Here is a 19260-nt window from a genome sequence, read left to right on the forward strand (position 1 = left end):
ATGAGTCTTTTGTCAGCAGTAAACAAAGTTGCTTTTGTAACAGGAATACAGCATCTCCCTGATGTGCTGGAAATCCAAACAACATGATTACATATGTTTACACATGAGAAGCAAAATGAAAACAGCCAGCAAGTGGAAAGTGAAATGGACCTGTCTAACTTCACTATACAGAAAAAGTAAAACAGCAGAGGGCCTGCCTTTCTGTCAAGAGCACCACAAATCAGGTCTGCACCCACCCCTAGTATCACTCCAACCTCTTCCCCTGTGCAATCTGCTGATCCATTTGCTCCCTTCCCAATCTACTGCTCCACTTTCTGCCTGATTTGCTGCTCTGCTTTGTTTCTTGCCCTGTCACTGTGCTGCCTGTCCCCTCGTTGGTCTGCCACATGCCACACAAAGGCAGCCTGTGACACTTGTGGCATGCATGCCACTGTCTGGCGACCCCTTGAGTAAAACATAAAAGGGCCAGATTCTATTTCACCTGTTGGGCATATAAGTGGTCTTAGGCACATACGTGCAATTTAGTTCCTGCTCAAGTCCCTGAGAATCCACTAATGCAGGGTTGTCAACTGGGGGTACCTGGGAAGGCCGTAGGGGGTATGCGCAGGCAGGCGGGGGTGGAGCACTGCTACCCACCACCCTGCGCCACCACCTCCCAGGAGCAGGGCTGGGGCGGGGCGGGGCAAGGGCAGCAGCGCCCCTCTGCAGGCCACACAGGCACCACCCGGCCGACCAGACACAGGGAGGAAGCTTGCACGCAGCAGCTGCTGCCGCCACCACCCCACGCTGCCGCCACTCTGCATCTGGCTGCACCCTCCCCAGCATCCAGCTGCCGGGGGTACACTTACAAAAAAAGGTTGAAAACCCCTGCACAAATGCATCAGCTTTTGTAAAAACCGCGTTACCCTTAAGATTGAGTCACAAAAAAAATCTGCAAAGAGGATGCACCCACCTTTTGCATTAAGTGTTTTTCAAGGACTCAGGAAGAGTGGAACAGAATCACACTTGGACATGTAAGTGGACTTGGCTGCTTAAGAGGTGGAATGAAATCTGGCCCAAAATATATTCAGAAACATTTAAAATCTATTTTTCACCATTTATGTTAATTCAGTTACATAGGCAACATACATGCAAGACAAAAAAAATCCTGGCTTGAGAACAGTTCTCTCTTTCAATAAAAGACTGCATAACATTTTTAGTAAACGAAGCCTTCCAATTCAAAAATTCTATGGAGTGTTTGTAACTTGTATGACACAAGCTGCTATACTTGCCATTGATTGGATCTTCATAGACAATTCTTCTATAAAAGCAGGCAGAAGAACTGCAAATCTACAGGACCACAACATACCAACACAATTGGAAGCTTACTTATGGACATTTAGCTGGACATGTCTCAAACCAAAACAAACTGATCCATAGGGTTGAAGTGGTTTAGTTTTCCTGCTAAATTCCTACTTTTTGGAAGTGTCATACCTGTGCTACTAATAGCTTAGGCTACTGACTACTAAGCTCAGTGCTGGATAAAATGTGTCATGCACAAGCATGTTTATATTTTGTACATAGGAATAATCCTTGCCACATGGAATAAGCAAGTTTCAATCAAAACCCCTTTGAACTAGCAGGGATAGATACAAATACAGCTCATTCTTATGATATAGGTAAACTGTTTCTAGTCCTTATAATTAACAAGATTTCAGATGTCAAAAATATGATGCTTAAATACCATCTTTCTTTCCCCCTATATTGCTACATGCACTTCCAAATAGTGCAAAGCATTATATTAAAAAGTGGTTCTTGATATATTAGCTACCAGTCATGAAAGCAAAGAAGAGACGGTAGGAACCAGTAATACAATAGTGACCTATTTTGTAGCATGTGGTTTACTTCACTTACTGAGCTGCTGCTGCTCCCCTTGAAAGTGGAATGAGGCATCATTTCTGACATCAGAAACAGCAATGGGCTAAAAGGGTTTCTGAGCACATGCTAGAAATATTGCACAGGAACCAAAAGAAAAAAAAGTTATATAACTTTGATGTCTAGACTCTAGCAAGTTAATATTGACTGCTAAGATCCTTAAACCATTGAGAAATGTTATAGCATAACTCTGGATTAATTTGCCAGAGTCTAGACATCAAAGTTAAACTTTCAAAAGTGGTGAACTCTGTGTAAAGTCTGTGCAAAAACAATTCTCTTAAGAGTTTACAGCAAAATGACTTAACATTTTTAATCTACAATCAAATAATTAAAGGGGCCTGCTTACTGACTTCTGTCACTGAATATTAAGGTGTGTAGGTCAGTAAAACCTAGATTCTCTAATGCATAAAAAATAACTACCGTACATTTGATTTAAAAACACTAAATTTGGGGCCATTCAACTATAAATCCTTGGATTACTTTAACTGGATTTAAAGGCAAAGAGTACTCAGAAAATGTATATGCTAATTTTAAGGCAGTGTCTCCTAACTTTTATTAAAATCCAGGACTTTGTAACCTGGAGCATAAATAAATTGCTATAAACATTAAGTGAGCTGTTGGTGATCTTTGAACAGCCAACTCTTTTGCTCAACAGGCAATGGTCCCCATCTACTGAGAGCTTCAGAGGGCCTGCTGTAAATCACCTAATAAAGAGCACATAATAGGAATATTCTCACTGCAACATGCGTCTTCCCATAACGTTTGATTAAACTGGTTGGCATATTTGTAATTAATCAATCATTTAAGCAGGACATAAAGAGGGAAGAAGTAATGTTGGGCTATCTGTTTTATTTTCTCAGGCCTATTGAAAGTAAAAAGCCTCTTTTTATTTTAGGCCCCTTGGACAAGAACATCTCAGTGGCAATTTCCACAATTTACAATCTGCTGCAAAAATTAAATCTTTTTTCCAGGCTCTTGAAACATACAGCTGTCTGCTTTGATAAGTTCTCTTCTTTTATTTACCGAGTATGAGTAGTACCCCAACATCACGCTGTTACAAAACTCAGTATGCAAAATGTAATGCTTATGTTGATGCTCCTTTTTTAATGCAGCAAAAGACTACAGTAAATACAGCATTGTAATACTCTACATAAAATATGACGTGTCACACAGAGTATTGAAGAATCACCCAACAATTTTAAAAGCTTTACACAGGAAAGAGAAAAAGAAGAAATTTTATCTTGATCTTAGCAATATTGCTCATTCAATAATGACCAAAACAGAAGTTATAGAATCCATTTACAATGTTGAAAAAGACTTAACAACAATATATCATAGGGTTTCGCAATGCATACCCAGACAGAAGGAACATTGCACTGAAGCTCATATTTGCTCATAACTGGCCAATGTTCTCATCTGTCCTTAGATTTTCACTTAAGAAACCTAACAATATATCTAACCATTAACTGTCTCAGAAAACCATGCTCTTACATGTTCAGACTGTAAAGTAACCTATACTAAAACAGCTACATTTTTTCCCTGGTTAAAAAAAAAAAGCATCTGAGAAATATATCCAACATTGCCAACAGAAACCCAAATGAGAAACCTAAGTTGTCCCAAGAATGTGTAGACTATTACTACTGGGCATTTAAATTAAGTCTCCAAAGCAGCTAACTTGTAATTTTAAAGTGAACTATAAATTCTTCTGTCAGAAAAGTCGGTTTCTAATCTGTTTGAACTTCCCACAAAACACAAGATCCTCTCACAATAAATACCTGTGTCAGGTTCCATACATTTTCAGATAAAATTAATCTCTACTTATAGACAAAGTGATTTCAATAGCATACTCAGTTATAGAAATGTATTTTCTTAAAACAGCACGCATGCAAGCAAACAAAAGAGAAGCAGCTATAAATCTGATCATCAATAAATAAGAAAACAGGAGAGGGAGAAAAAGGCAAGGAACATAACAGAGAAAGTTTAGAAGCAGAAAAATAAGCAAACTGACTTTCACAGGCAGATAAGTATAGAAGCATTTTAAAGCAGCTACATAAGAGGAAGATGTATTTTTTTCCTACAGATGGGAAGGTAATAACTGCTACCAGCTTTTGCAATTAAGATTAGCTAGAATATGATTAGAAGGGAACATAAAAACAATAGCTAAAAGGTTAACAGTTATCATTCTGATGTAAGAAAATAGTGTGAAACACATTAGCTATCACTTTCATATCACCAGTGTAGGTATGGTCATTTATGACATCATCCTGGTAGCTTTGCAAAATTCATACCACTCAGTCTCTCAGAATGAGGGGGAAAAAAATTGAGAACAACTTCTGGAGTGTGAACAAGGCCTGGTGCTTGACCTGGTAAAATATTCACAATCATTTGTTAAGGCTGCATTATGAGCTTTCAGAGCTGAATATTTTAAGTATTTTTTCTGTTCTCAAAGTTGTAGGTAATGAGAATATCCTTCTCATTGTAATAAAAGCAAAGCAATAAATAGCCTGATTATCACCTGGCTGTAAGTCTGCTGGTGGGGGAACGGCAGATCAAGGCCCCTGCAGTGAGGGAGGGAGTGGGGCTGCAGCTGTCTTGGGGGGGGGGGGGTGAGCACCCCTAGAGGAGGCATGGGGGTGTGTGCCCCCATAAATCCATGTACAGGGTTGGGGTGGGCCCACAGCCCCCCCTCCCAGTGCCTGCCACCTACCCCAAGCACAGCCCCTGCTGGGAAAAGCCCAGCACCGCCCCCAGCTCCAGCACACAGTGGCAGCCAGCTCTTGCCCTGTGCAGAGATCTGGGGGGCACATGCCTCCCCCAGGGGTGCCTGCAGTGATGGGAGCTCCCCCCCACCCATGCCCCTCAGCTGAGCTGCTTGTGGCCCCATCCGCTGTCCTGCCCCAGCAACACTCCCTCCCTCACTGCAGCAGCCTCAATCTGCCCCTCCCCACTCCCAAACTTACCACCCAGATGCTGTTCTCCAAGCTGCCAGGCTGGATGCATGCATGCTGCGGCTCTGTACATACATGCAGCATTTATCGGAGACATTATCAGCCACATCAGCCAAAAAAAGCCAACTGCCGATAATGGCAATTTCTCTTTTATCGGTGCCCATACGATATGGACTGACGTCTCGGTGCACCACTACAAATTTTATATTTAGGAGTGTTGGCTGATAGCCCTATAGACTTTAGAAAGGAAGGTAAACTCTGTTCAGTGGAGTGTACTGAATGCAACTGACAAGGCATCTTGAACATGGCTAAAAATTGCTAGCACTAATGATAGGGCTCCAAAGAAAAAGCAGTTTAGCTTTCCAGAATTCAAATAATCTTTATCATGCATTAAACTATGCTTCCTTTCCAAACAAAGGATGCCTAGTAATTGTGAACTGCAGGCTGAAAATTTAGTTAATCAAATATAACAAATTATTTTTGCAAGGCAGAATTTTATGACAAAAATATCAAACAAGTGTGTGTTGCTTTTGCAAGATTCAGTTAAGTCAGACACTGTTTCTTTTATCACTCCCCCTCCCAACCCTTTGTCCTCAACTCATAGCTTTCTCTCTCTAAAATTACCAGAATCATTTGTGAAAACTTCGTTCTGTGGATTATCCCACTCTTATCACTTGTTAGTTACAGGACTATCTGACATATCTCCTCTCTCTTGCACGAGTGTACTTCCAATAGTTCCTAGGTCTCATGTCTTTATATACCCAGGGTGCAATTCTCCCACTCCCACACACAGTACTTCTACCTACCAAGGCTTCATCTACATACCATTCTTACCCCACAGGTCAAATTAAACCATAGCTGTGGAAGAAAGTGTTTAGCAAAAGAAGGATTTTAAACCAATCCATGTTTATGTCTATTTCACCAAAGGGATTACAGGTCCTAACAGTAACCAAGGCCTCACTTCCTCTGACACACCTAGCGGGTATTTCTAACTCAGCATAGTTTCTCTGAGCACCAAGCTAGGAACTTTTAAGCATTCCTTTTTAAACCTACCACAGTTCTTTTGATCTCCCGATTTCTCTCTCTTCTCCCTCACCTGACATCATCTCTTAACAACTCTCACGTGTTTACTGATATATGTATCTTATCTTAACTTCGTCAGGCCGGCCATGTCATCCGGATGTCTGCTCAAGCAAGTTTTATTCTTCCAGCTCAGCCAAGGCGTACACTCAAGTGGAGAGCAGAGAAAGTGCTTCAGAGATGTCCTCAAGGACAACTTAAAAAAAAAAAAAATCAACATTGATGTCAATTTGTGGGAGACTTGTCACCCAAGATCGCCCCAAATGGAGGAAGAGTCTGCTGCAGGAATCTCAGTACTTTGAAACCTCATGGCAACAACAGGAGATGAAAAAGTAGGAACGGCAGAAACAGCATGTTGCAGCCCAATCAAGAATCCAATGCCAGCCACTCCACAAAGAAAGACATATCCAAGCTGCAGTAGCATCTACCAATCCCAGATAGGCCTCATCAGCCATCTTCGGACACACAGAGAGATGAGACAATCATGGAAGATGCTCATTCTCAACTGTAAGGGATTACCGAGAAAGTATCGTCTATTAATTCTTTTTCCTTCTTGCTTACCTTTTATTAAATTGATATTGAAACAGTAAACCCAGTAACTAAATCCCAATAACCAAGTCAACATATAATATTCATAAAATAATATAGCAACTTCAGATACATGGCACCTACAAGAACCACACAAATCAGCTTTCTGCCTAGCATCTGAAATTAGCGGGACATAATTTAGAATGATTAGTTTGTAGTCTCACCACCAAGGATATTTATACCCCTAAAAAGTCCCAGAAACTTTACTCTGGCTTATATACAAGAAAAAAAAATGATAATGGAGGCATCTAATTACCATATATATACCATACCATATATGCTACTATATGCATGGGGGAAAAAAAAAGAGCACAGTACACACAGCAAGTAAGAATTATGCAGTTCTCAAACTGCCGTTACGATGTGGTTATCTTTTTGCTAGACATCTAGGACTTGTCTGTCTGGAAACTGAGAACACAGAAAAAGTCAAACAGTGCTCTTTCCATTTAACATATTACACTTCCAGCTGAAGTCTTCACCTTGAATAAAAGTCTTTCTTAACTAAAACCATACCAAACTAGTTTCAATATTGTAATTCAAATGATTACACATATAATATTTATTAAAAAGTTTGGATACCCTCAAGGTGGAATTCCATTTCCCTCTGCACATCTAAGTAGCAGATTTTTAACAGCGTAAGTAACATAAATGTCACTTACAAGCAGCAATTCTAGTTCCATGGGAGTCTGGACACCAAAGTATGTGCATGTAGACTGAGCATAGTAGACCATGTGCTGTCCAGGCACGTATGTAGCTACATATGTGCATCCTTTGTGAATACATACCAGTATCTAAGACCTGAAGATACAGACAGCCAGAAATGCAGGATTAGTGGGTGTTTTAACCCAAATAATGCAGTGGTTAGGGCTCTCCCCCTGAACCCAAGGACCCAAGTTCTAGACCCATCCTTTCCCAGTGGGTTTGAATTTGTAATACTGACTTGCCACCACAATGCTTTAACCACTATGCCAGGGGCCAGATGTTAGGCAGATCCTTCTCTGGTACTCCTCTTGAAGCTGGCCCTCTGGCAACCAGGAGTATAAGTTATATGAAGCCGGCAAAAGGACAGCAAGTCACAGGCTGCGTGGCTCAGTGGGTGGTTGCTACCTTGGAAGGGAATGGGCTATGGATTCTGGCCTTCACCCTTACTCCCAAAAGGACAAAAATCCCTCCACTTCTATGCCGTCTATTAAGTTTACCCAACGACTATTAAATGCAAAAGGCACTGGCTCAGCCTAAAAAGGAACACCAGAGACCAGTCTAGATAATGCCTGACCTGTGGTATGATAACTAGTGCACTGCTAATAAATCAGACACATTCAGATAGGCAGGGGGAGGGGAGAGTGCTAGAAGCTGGATCTCTGGCTTCTTGGGTGAGTGCCCACATGACTCAGCTACTGGGACTAAAACATGGGAGGGGCCTCCTTCCCCATCATGATTTTTTTCCCCTGGAACTCACATGTGTAAGTAGCAACATACATGCACAGTCTATAGCAGGGGTGGGCAATTATCTCAGGCAGAAGGCTGCTTACCCAGTTTTGGCAAGCTGTCAAGGGCTGCAGGGGTAGCCCCACCCCTTGACAGGTACCACACCTCCCAACTGCCATCTTACAAGAAATAATGGCCATAAATTATCAGAGAGCAGATTTAGACTACACATTAGGAAGAACTTCTGCACAGTTCGAGTGGCCAAAGTCTGGAATGGGCTCCCAAGGGAGGTGGTGCTCTCCCCTACCCTGGGGGCCTTCAAGAGGAGGTTAGATAGGCATCTAGCTGAGGTCATCTAAACCCAGCACTCTTTCCGGCCTATGCAGGGGGTCGACTCAATGATCTATTGAGGTCTCTTCCGACCCTAACATCTATGAATCTATGATCGCCATCTTGTAACTAGAAGTCCCAAACCCTAACTTTTGCCATCAGAAGTCCCTCTCCTTGTCCCCAGAAGTACTCCTTTCAGCAAAGGGTTTTGCCATCTCGGAACCAGAAAAAGACCAAATTATATTCTAAAAAGCAAACATCTATAACGTTCATTAACTTAATTTAAAAAAATATTTTTGTCCTGGTTTACATATGTTTGTGTAGTATACTTATAAAAGCGATGGTCTATAATAGCTTAAAATGAAGTCTTACACTTGTATATTGTGGGGGGTATAGGTTTGTGGGGGGCTGTGGGTATGTGGAGTGTGGGGGAGGGCATGGGTGTGTCTGTGGGGTGTGGATAGATGTGGGGGGGTGGGGTGAGTGAACATGTGGGGTGTAGGTGGGTATGGGGTTTGCGGGGAGCTGTGTGAGGGGGGGAGGCTGGCTGGGGTATGTGAAGGGGTGTGGGAGTCCGCATGTATGGCAGTGCGAGGGGGGGGGGTGCATGTGTATGGTGGGGTGTGTGTGGGACTCACCCTACACACACACACACACACACACACCCCCCCCCCGCTACATGTTTCAGCACAGCCCCGTGCTCCCTGATCTGGCGATGCAGCCCTGTGGTGCTAGAGCAGGGCAGGGACAGGAAGGCTGGGAAATGGCTTGGGGGGGGGGGGCATGGGGGTGGGGCTGGGCCATTGCATCCTGCTGAGGCTCAGCCTGGGTCCTACTGCACCTGGCTACTATCATCTTTGACAGGCAGCCAGGATCAGATAAATATTTTCTAATTTTTTTTAGGGGCCCCGCCCCTCAGGCCAGACAGAATAGGCTGGCAGGCCACATCTAGCCTGCAGGTCATATTTTGCCCACCCGTGATCTACAGGCACAGGCTAATGTATTCAGCCCACAAAGCAGGAGCCAAACATTGCCTGGAAGTTGGCTAGAAAACTGCCACTTAGAACATGCAAAGGGAAACAGAATTCAAGCTCCAGTGTTACTAAGCTTACAATGTGAGATAATGAACACACACACACAAAAAAAGTATGAAGGCTAGATTTGTTACCCTACTTGGTTTTTAACATTTAGAGAAGTATTTTGAGCCCCGGAACCTCCAAAGGTCTGGTTTTATTCCATGACAACCTCGTCCTCCAAGTCTTCTGTGAAACCACATTAAGGCCTCCGTTTTGTTTTGTTTTTTTTTAAAAAACAACAAAACAACACTCCTGTTTAAAAAAAAGCAGCAATATTGAGCTTTTAAGCTTTTATATCTGTTTTTCCATGTCTACTTCTCTGCTCCCACAAGAAGCCTTTACAGCAATTCATATCGATTACTTTGGCATTCAATGGTCAAGACCCAGTTAACAGTGAGCTCAAAGCTTTTAATATTGTGCTAAATTACCACATGGGTCTAATACCTACAAATTTTGCATGCAATTTATTCTTTTCCTTTTATGGCTCTTTAAAAAGAGTAAAAAAAAAAAAAAAAAAAAAATAGATTTCAACTAAGAAACCTTAAAACTAAAAACACCAACCACTCTGGAGATTTGGTAAATTGCAATCCTATAGAAAACTGGCCCTTATTGTTTATGAAAAAAACCCTCAAAAAATGGATAATTTTGTCAATTTTGCATCCATCAGTTCAGGGGGAAAAAAACCCACATTTTTATAAACTGGATAAAAGTTAATTGTTAGCTTACACTTATGGTTGTAGAAACCGTAAGTGTTCAGAAAACCTTCCCACTTAGTTGCTTAGGATTGGGTAGAAGTCTTAACTAGCACAAGTTAGTCACTTGTAGGGTTGTTTATGCTTTCTTCACCACAACTAACAACATTATATCGTGGAAACACCAGCGTTACTGTAGCATTAGAGAAGATAGTCCTAAGAAGATTTGCCTAATAGTAATTCAACCATATGACTACATGATCTCTCATTTCCATTTGTCAGAATCAAACTAGTGCTAAATGGGAGTCTCAAAACAATACGGTATGCCATATGGCTAAAAGTGGATATTAAAATTGAGAATATCAATTACTGATCCACTAATGCGGACAGCCAAAATCCATGGACAGTAAGAATTTAATCCAATTCAGAGACTGAAACATAAGCCAAGCCCTGAGTACAGGAGGCAAAACCTAGGGTCATTTTAACAGAAAGCAACAAATTCCAAATTTCAATGACAATAAGTTCTTCAGCTAGTAAATACAATATCATCTTAACACATCTAATTCACAGCATAAGCACTGCTGGGAGTCAACCTAGCAAGGAAAGGCAGCCTTCGGCCGTATGCAAAAGGGATCTTGCTTTGTTAAGGAAGTATTTTTGAACTCCAACTTTTCTAAAGGTACACAAATAGACAGAGGGAGTAAAATAATAAGAAAAAAGAAAGTTACATTTATAATTTATATCTCCAGACTGACTTTATATTTACTGGCATCTAATTTCACACTGCAGTTGAGAAATCATAACTCAAAGTATAACTGCTAAGGAGTTAGTTGCTTCCTACATGACCTAACTTAAGCCTCCAAAACACCAGGAAGTTATTACATACAACATCCAGTAATACCTTTCTTAGCTTTAAGGAGGGTGCCCTAAACACACAAAATATATATTTGTAGTCAATTATTCCAAAGCACTCATATTTGCATGCTGGATATAGAACAGAAGCCAAACCTACTCTTCATATTCTAGGGGTATCTGCCCACCCCCTAATTAAAAAATCATTTATTTCACTTGTTAAAGTTAAGAAAGCTGTATTGTATATTCAAAATCGGATGGGATGATGAATACTGCCATAGAGAAAATTCTATACAAATCCAAATAGAAGGATGCTTGCTAGGGGGGTTTACCCCCCTCACCCCAATATTGTGAATTCTTGTTAACTTTTGCACTAAATCTTCAATTATATTCAAAGTGGGGAAAAAGGTCCTAATGCACTGCTCCACCAGGACTGATATTGGGTTTCTAACCTCAGGTACCAACTAAGTTTTCATGATAGGATGCTTGCTACAAACTAACCTAGCAACTGGAAGGACTACTAAGCAGAGATAAATTTATATTGCCTTAGTCACTCAATGCAGGAGACTAAAATGTTTTTTCCCCCCATTTATTTCTTTTTTAGCTTAAAAACATATCTGAAGTACTAGTATTAGTACCAAGTACTAATACTACTGTTAGTTTCAAATTCAGTGGAACACAACAAAAAAATTAAACTGAAATTTTATGCTGACAGATTTTTTAAAAGTTCTCTATGAGTTATTGAGCTAATTAGAGAAATGTTAATTTCTTTAATACAAGCATTTTGGGATTTATATACTTCCTGTAAAAATTAAAGAGTGGGAAAAAAAACTTCAATCATAAAAAGGTTCCTATAGCCTTAGGAAAATTAAGCTATAAAAGCATCTGGCAAGTGATGGATTATACAAAAATAAATCCACACAGCAATACCAGAATTCACATACCATTATTAAGAGGAGAGAGAAAATTTTAATTCAGAAAGCATCAAAAAAGCAGCCAAATATTTTGTGTAGTTTGACATATATTTTAGAACTGTTAAGAGTCATTTGAACATGCTTGAGGATAAGTAAATCTGTTTTTGTCAAGTATCAGCTGAATTGTTTATTTTAATCAAGTGTCTAAACTGGGGGGGGGGGGGAGGGAGGGAACGTTAGCTTTCTATAATTAATAAACCAGGAAACCTAATAGGCTTTGATTAAGAAATGTACACTTTAAGGTGCTACAAAACCACTTTTTAAAAGATTTTATAAATGTATGATGTAATTTTTAAAATAGGGCAAGGAACACAGAAAAAGGTTTTAATATGCAAATAGCCTTTTCATTTCTTCTCCCCCGCATCTAATATAAAAGAATAATTATGCAAACTGACAATTTCAGGTCAAATGCAGTTTTAAAAGGTTCCACAAATCATTGGAGGGCTCTGAAGCAGAAGGGCGCTTCCTTTCTATGATAAGAAAAAAAAAAAAAAAAAAAAAGATATGACTGTCTACATGGGGGTCTAATTATTACTAGGATGGTAGGAAACATGCAGTTCTACAGAGCCTTTTATACAGGTTTTCTCCATACAGACCTCAATTCTGGATTATATAAAAATATGTGTTCGTTAAAATTTGTTGCTGAAATAAGCTAGAATTTTTTTTTCCAAATGCCATTATGAACAGACATTGGGCATCATGTTACTGCTTTAACCAGTCACAGCCTATGTGAAAATTTCAATAAAACTATTTACTCCTCCCACCTAGTCTCCTGTACTGGGGGGAAATGCTATAAAAAAAATTAAAAATAAGCAATACCTATATATTTGTTTTATTGCACCCCCCCCACCTCCCAAGCCTTCCTCCTACTACAAAAAAGGAGAAAGGAAACAAAAACAAAAACAAAAAAAGAGAGAAATCTAAAATGCAACTAAGGGATAGTGTCTAGTTTGGCAAAGCTGTGGTGAGGAGGAGTTGAAAATGAGAGAGCTGCCTTGCTGCAAACGCCATCTTGTTGCAGTTACTGGGCCCAGGCACAGAAGGATCCATTCATTCACAGCAAAAAGAAAATCAAACACACACCCTCGGTAATCTGCAGCCACCAAAACAACTGCACTATTATCACCCCTTCTCTCCCCCTAAAACACGCCGAATCGGAAGAGATTGATGTACAGCGCTTATAAAGAGTTTACCTCTCTGGGTAGGAGCTTATTTTTTCAGTTGCATTTCCCACGTAGAAACCGACCGCGTTTTGTCTTGTCACATCCCCGTGTTCAGAGGACAAGCCTCAAAATGTGGGATACCCACCCCCCCCCCCTTACAGTTTGGTAATTTCTGCACCTAACGGTATCTCATTTTAATGCCAGTCTCCGAACACCTCCCTTTGGAGGTCAGCCTGCTGCTTCAGAAACCATTTTAATGATATAGCTTCGCTTTTTTTTCCCTCCCCCCCATCCCCCTGCTTTTTTCTTTTTTTAATTGGAGCCGGTATCCCCCAGCAGCAGGCAATGCCTCCCAACGTGGCTGCCGGCATTCGCCCGAGGATGCTTTATTTAAAACCAGTCCAGAGCTGGACTTGGTTGGAGAACCGTGAAAAATTGCACGCGTTAAAATTTCAGCCGATCCTCACACACGATAAATCGACACCGTAGAATAACCTCTACATCATCCTTATATTCTGCTGGACAAGATTTCTCTTCCTCCCCCCCCACCCCCCTTTTCAACTGATTCTTGCCTCTCCTCTCCTCTGCCTGTGCGCGCCTTACGCCCATTTTCAGGTTTTGAGAGGCAGTTTTGCAATGATAATAAAAAGCAGATTTCTAATCTAAGCAGCCCCTTGAATGAGGAGCAAAGGGGGAGGGGGGGGGGGTGCTGAAAACAGTACGGGAGCAAGCGAGGCTTGAAAAACCACATCTATTTTTCACAGGATTTCAATAGCGAGCGGCTCCCTTGTTCTGCCGGGGCGCGCACATCCTCCATGATGGGGCACGCTCCGGGTTCAGGCTCGCACAAACATGCAGCACAAGGCCAGCTCCAGATGTGCACCCCCCCCACCCTTGCAGGCGGTGGAGCCCCCGCGAGCCCCAGATGTTGCCGGGGTTTCCTGCCCCGCCCGGCCCGGCGCGGCCCGGCCCGGCACTCACCTCGGCCGCGCCAAGCCCCCGGCGCCCCGACACCAGACACGGCAGGGCCCCTCCCTGCCTGCCTCGCTTCCCGCCGCGGGCCGGGCCGGGCCGGGCCGGGCCGGGTGCTGCGGCGGGGGGGATGGGAGCCCCGGCTGTGAGGGGGGGAGGAGGAGGAGGAGGAAGGGCGGGCAGTACCTGCTCCCCGGGGCCGCGGTGCCCGCTCCGGCTGAGGGGGGAGGAGGAGAAGAAGGGCCCGCCTGGCGCGAGGGGTCCCCGGGCGTCGGCTCCAAGTCAGTCCCGCTCAGCTCCCCGCAGCCATCGGGAGCCGGAGCCTGGGCGCGGTCCCGCCTCCGCCCCCCGCCCGTGACGGCCCGGCCGGGAAACCCCGCTCGGCCCGCCCCGCCCCGCCCCGCCCCGCCGGAAGGGGAAGGGGAAGGGGAAGGGAAGGGAAGGGGCCGCGCCTTTGTTCCGCAGCGCCGGGCCCGGGTGCGGGCGTTGGGTGCGGACGCGGGGACAGAGGTGTCCTTGAGGGGACGGCCCGGGGGCCGGGACCCCCTCGCCCTGCCCCGCAGCACGCGGAGAGCCGGAGCTGAGGGCAGCACCGCGCCGCCGGCGGGAAGGTGACGCCAGGCCGCGGCCGCCCCGCTCTGCCCTCCCTGTAAAAGCAATAGAGAGGTGCTGGTGCCGGTGTCCCCGCAACACACACGCACACACTTTACCCGTATTTGTGCTTTCTTAAGTGGCGGCGTGTGCAAGGGAGGATCCTGCCTCCGCCTGACCAGGAAGTCCGTTTACAAAGAGATGAAACACCTTCCAAAAAAAAAAAAAAAGCTTTAAAATCCATAGAAAGAAGTGGTTTTAAAAATCCTAACGATGAGCAACGCAGCCCGGCTGAGCTAGAAAGGAAAACCAAGCCAGAACCGACAGCAATGAGGAAAAATACTGAAACTATTCAATAAGAGAGGCTTCTTGTAAGCGTCCCACTTTTTCTTCCACAGAAAAAACAATTTAAAGAGATGATGAGCGTCCTGAGAAGGGGCAGGCTGGAAAATTAGGTTTACAGAGAAGAGCGTGACCTCAAAATTGGGTGGAGTTGGTTAAAATGAGACCGAGAAAGGGTGTGAGCTAGTCACCGTAGGGACGGTGGGTTGTTGTGGAGGAACTTGGGTATCCATGTTTTGTTACTGTTTGTTTTACAACAGTTGTGATGTTGTTTGAACGGTCCTACATCCTGTGTTTAAAGTTCAGCGCTCAGCCCTTGCATTGGCAAACAACCTCCCCTCCCCCAGGCAGCTTCCTCAAGTGGCTCGAGCACTGAGCACCAGGACCTGTGCGTTGCCATCCCTGCGCTTGCCATCTGTTCTGTGTCGTCTCACGCAAGGATATCAAATTCACCCAAGGAAACTTGTCTACAAACAAAACACTTGTGTATGTGCTAAGCTTTATGGGCAGGACTCATCCTATTGAAGGCAGTACAACTATTTGTGTCTCAACCTGGGCACGTGTAAATGTTCATAAGACTGGGGCCTTTGGCTCGTGTATGTCTTGTTTCTCTCTATGCTAGAGATGAGAGTTTGCCTTTAGAAGCGACGTGTCCATTTTACTGGATGTTGTTAAAGTATTGTGGAGACAAAAGAGTGTAATTATAAACATAGCTATTACAATGTTCCAGTCGAAACAGCCTCTTATTCTGAGCGGTGGGATTTCAGATAGGTAGGCTTCGAAATACTTTTGAATGTGGTTGTAGCGTGTGTTATATACTACTTGAGACTAAGTTGTAATTTTTAGGTTAATAGGTTAATAAAGCCTGTCTGCTAGAAGTGTAAAACCCCTGGTGTGGAGACGGCTGTGACGACAAAATTGGGTAGGGGGGTGCTTTGTCATCTTAGCCTGTGTCATTTGGGGTAGTGACCCAGTACCATGTTGCAGACACTACAGGTTGGACACTACAACCTGTAGTGACCCAGCTTCATCTTTGGTTGGGGCTCTGTAGTATAGATAGGTATTAAGATTTGTGTTGAAAAAAAAGAAACTACCCAGGATTCAAAATACATTAAAATATGTGACCTAGTGAAAAAAAACTAGTACCATTAAGCAAAGTCCATTAGGCCTGAAAAGTTCTTAGAGAATGTCATCAGCTTGATTGTTAAAACAGGTTTTACCATTTTCATTCTGACTGACAGAAGTACCTTGGCAGATTTAAAATGCAAAAAAAGATATCTGCATTGGCCTTAAATAAGGTTCCAAGCTTTTGAAAGATGCTTTTATTTCCCTAAGTCTTCTGAGAGTGTTTTTCCCTGGGGGCTGGGTTTCATCTCCTTCCATACATGAATGGACATAAAGCTATATCTCATCAAATGTTTTTTGCAACCAGACGTTAATAAACCAGCGCCCACTTCTTTCTCATCATTTCAACTACATGTGAGACCAGATCCCACTTGTACCCATGACCTTCCCTTGGTGTTTATGTCTAATTTGTTCTTACATACTGTTGGTAAAGGAAAATGGACAGGAATTCTGCTCTTGTACCTTTTACAAGAAATGACTTTTGGAGTTCATCTTGTTTTCAGCCAGGAGTTTCTATAACGTGTATCCTTCCCTGTATTATATGAAGACTGAAGACTTGTGCCTGTGCTCTGTAACCTCTTTCAATTTATGGAGATTGGCTAAGAGGATTGAAGAGGAACTCTATGCTTGTACATGCCCAGTCACAGTTATTTTTTGCTTCCAAAGCAGATATTTAAAATACAACTTTTAGAGTAGTTCCTGGTTTACTTATGACCCATCCTCCAATAAAAAACAAGTGCTAATTTTATTGTCTGATTAGACAATTCTTTTGCATTTTAGAAGCCTCCTGAAAGAATGTGGATGCTACTAGTAAATTATATTTTGTCTGAAAACCATTGTTTCACTTTGGTGTCCACATGGAGTGCCGTCTTGGAAGCAAAGGTGTTTGCCTGACCTCCGTTTGGCAACAGCATAAATGCTTGTGTATCCTAATTAGCAGAAGAGGATTGTTGTAGCTCCAAGGCAACATGAACATATCAAGATCTGAAACAAAGTTTAAGCTGTCTGATGACAAAATTAAATATTTAATTCTGTCTATCAGTCCAACCTGTAGTGTCTGCAACAACTGATGTAAATGAGATATAGTGCAGACAGCTGGTAAGTTTAATGCCCTGACAGAAACCAACATAACGTTCTCTAAACTTGCACTCTCAGAAATGTTAGGTCCACTTCAGCAGAAACAGTGGTGGGAATCCCAGATCACTAGTGAAAAGTTTTTTCTAATATTCCCAAGTGTATCTATTCCCTAGCTACCTAGAGCTAAAGAGCAGATTTTGCTGCAAGCAGTTGTTTTCATCATTCCCGAGTATGTAATGTCTTGCCCCTTTCCTTGAGTCATTTGGTATAATCCGCTGATGGACAAGGGAAACTGAACCAGCTGGATCTTGGGGCTGGTCTGCTGCTCTATGTTCATTTCAACAGTCTTTAAAACATGATTACAAGACCTTGAGTTATCCTAGCCTGAGTTTGTCTTTTCTCTCATTCCAGGATGCTGTTATTTTAGGGAGCTGGAGTTTTGCAGGTTGAACTCTCACCCAGGACCTGTGTGTACAACACACTACATATCACTAGGAAAGCAGTAAAAAACTCTCGTTTCAATTGCATAGGAAATATACAAGCCTTTTGTGTAGAATACAAAGAAGCTAGTTGTTAAAATGAGGAATATTCAACATACTGTGGTATCACTATGAAATGTTACCAAGTAGGGAACAATTGTTCAACAGGCAACTTCAGGTACTCCTGGTTTAGAGAGCATCCCTTTAAATCAAGCCAGTCTGTGATTCCACACAAACACAACACACTGAAAGCTGTGTTCTAGTTTTCAGCCCTCGGGCTCCACTCTCACTCTTGCGTGCATGTGATTGCTGTTGGCACATACAAATGGAGGTGGCTGAGGATTAATAATATCTGTGCAGTATCAACATTCACTTTAGATCCACTGCATATCTTGCATCTCTTCCACCCTTCCCAGAAAACCTGGCTTAAACATCACCACCTCCCTTTTGTGTACATTTGGTAGAGGTGCAGCAGGAGGAACTGCTGCTTGGTTTCATGCCTTTTACCAATCTGTGGAGCAATCATCCCATCTGTAAAATGGTTATACTACTAGCCCATAAAGGTGTAAATCACAGCAGTATTAGCAATGTAGTGTACACATACCTGAGTTAGCTTTAAACTAGCTGGCTCAAGTACCGGTAGCAATCTAGCTGCAAAAGCATGAGCTGTTTTACCTTTCTTCTTGGGTGCATATTGCAGCCTGCACTGAGCTTCATGTTGCTGCAGCTCAACTGCTACGTTCCAGTTTCAGAATCCTCCCATTGCTCCCAAATCTGGATGTTCCCTGGATTCTGAAAGCCAGTGAAGGCAGAGGTTAACTTTTACCTGTATCGTTACAGACCATATCACAATGGGTCTCAAGCCCAACTGCTTTTGAGCATTGTCATACTAGGAACAGAGGGCTAAAAGGTGCCTCCTAGGGCATCGAGTCTAATCCCCTCCATTAGTAGGCTACTGTTAACCTAAGGAATCCCCAAAATTGCCACTTTAAGCCCTCACAAATAATTAGAACCATCTACAAGATGCCAAGACCTTTTAATAACATGGCACAAGCAAAAGCTGGAGAGACAAGGGTCCTGCCAATGCTCTGCCACTGCCACAACAGAAATATTACAAAAACAACATTCATTTCTATCACTACTATTGTGCTTGTCATTCTGCTTTGTGATTAACTATACATTCAAATTCTCTTACTAATCTTTCTGACAAACTTCTACTCTTTCTGCTGCTCAGATTACACAGAAAATACTCTAATTCACCCATGTTTAACTTGTACCCATTTTTAGAGTCATATAACATCTAAATACAATTATTTTAAACTACAGTAAGTATGGGATAGCAAATACCTTTAAAAAGCTTAAAGGTTACATTTTGACACAACCAAAGCTTAACTGACTTGCAGTACCAGTACTATCTAGTGACATCAAGGGCCTGATCTAAAGCTGACAGAAGTCAAGAGGAGTCTCTCCACTCTTAGAAAGTCTGCAGTAACTATTACTTTAAGTGATGCTACTGGTAAAACAAATATTTGAGTGTATTAATGCCACATTTTCAATTCTGTATCAAGGTAAGAACTCCCGTATACCATGCTCCTCCTTTGCCAAAATAAAAACATGACCTGCCACTTT

The 19260-nt window shown here is 42.5% G+C and overlaps 1 protein-coding gene and 1 long non-coding RNA gene across 2 annotated transcripts in view; one reads left to right on the top strand and one right to left on the bottom strand.

Moving 5' to 3' along the window:
- Positions 1-14367, bottom strand: part of GNB1 (G protein subunit beta 1) — a 92806-nt gene extending 78439 nt beyond the window's left edge. Inside the window, exon 1 of the mRNA XM_014610405.3 lies at positions 14204-14367. The gene's annotated coding sequence lies outside the window, so the exon portion shown is untranslated. The remainder of the gene's footprint in view (positions 1-14203) is intronic.
- Positions 14368-14444: 77 nt separating this feature from the next.
- Positions 14445-16818, top strand: LOC109284692 (uncharacterized). The gene is made up of 2 exons (XR_002092247.2): positions 14445-14979; positions 15211-16818. It is a non-coding gene; the product is annotated as an uncharacterized LOC109284692 (long non-coding RNA).
- The last annotated feature ends 2442 nt before the right edge of the window (positions 16819-19260 follow it).

This window comes from Alligator mississippiensis, chromosome 13 (assembly GCF_030867095.1).
Source record: "Alligator mississippiensis isolate rAllMis1 chromosome 13, rAllMis1, whole genome shotgun sequence".
NCBI classification, from domain to species: Eukaryota; Metazoa; Chordata; order Crocodylia; family Alligatoridae; genus Alligator; species Alligator mississippiensis.